Source organism: Tupaia chinensis, unplaced genomic scaffold (genome assembly GCF_000334495.1).
Source record: "Tupaia chinensis unplaced genomic scaffold, TupChi_1.0 Scaffold149333_1, whole genome shotgun sequence".
Classification (NCBI taxonomy): Eukaryota; Metazoa; Chordata; class Mammalia; order Scandentia; family Tupaiidae; genus Tupaia; species Tupaia belangeri.
Window position 1 is genome coordinate 3,176,708 of NW_006209177.1, and position 935 is coordinate 3,177,642.

The 935-nt window shown below is 35.9% G+C and overlaps 1 non-coding gene across 1 annotated transcript; it reads right to left on the reverse strand.

The window, feature by feature from the left end:
- Positions 1-501: 501 nt before the first annotated feature.
- Positions 502-630, reverse strand: LOC114006640 (small nucleolar RNA SNORA38). The gene has a single exon (XR_003548347.1). It is a non-coding gene; the product is annotated as a small nucleolar RNA SNORA38 (small nucleolar RNA).
- Positions 631-935: the final 305 nt, after the last annotated feature.

Here is a 935-nt window from a genome sequence, read left to right on the forward strand (position 1 = left end):
GACCATGATCCTGAGAGAATGGAGGAGAAGGAATTGTGGCGTGCCCCCTCCAGCAAAAACCTCTCAAAAAAAAAAGAAAAGAAAAAAAAGAAACGTACTCCAAAGAATTAGCAAGAAGTGAAAAGATCACTGAATGACTAAAAATCATAGAAGAGCTTCAACTCTGAAAAAACCAGGAAATAGTTCCCCAACAAGGAAACACAATAACTCATCTCCAACTGTGAAAAAAAAATAAGGAGGAAATCACTGAAATGTCAGAAAAAGAATTTAGAGTATTTATGGTAACTAAACTTTTTTTGGTTTTGTTTTGTTTTGTTTTGTTTTTGAGGGTCAAAAATGCCTCACATGGGAAATCTGACATCCTCCCACCCTAGATACCATTTAGATGTCTTCAATGTCATAGTGCCCACTTAGTCCAAACTCCTCTTACAAGCCACCCCTCTCCCTGCCCTTGATAATTTCTGAAATTTCTACAGGCAAGACTTAATTTAATAAATGCTTCTATATGGGATGGGTGATCTTGAGCCTGCGGGGAGCAAGCAGGCTCCAGATTCCTCCAAATCCACATTTCTTTGCCTCCAATTCTTACGTGTCCGGAGTGGTAACTAAACCTAATGAGATGCAAGAGAAAAAGACAACCAACTTCAGAAGATAAAAAAAAAAATCATTCCATGACTTGAAGATAAAAAGATAGACACCAAAACAAACAAACAAAAAAGAATCAAACAGAACTTCTAGAGATGAAGACTCTACTACAAGAAACTGAATCCTCCCCCAATAGTATTAATAGCAAATTAGGCCATGCAAAAGATAGGCTCTCTGATCTAAAAGACAAAGTATCTGATTTAGACAAACCTACCAAAATGAATGAAAAAATAACAAAACAAAACAAAAAATGAGGACAACAAACAGGAAATATTAGATAACATTAAAAG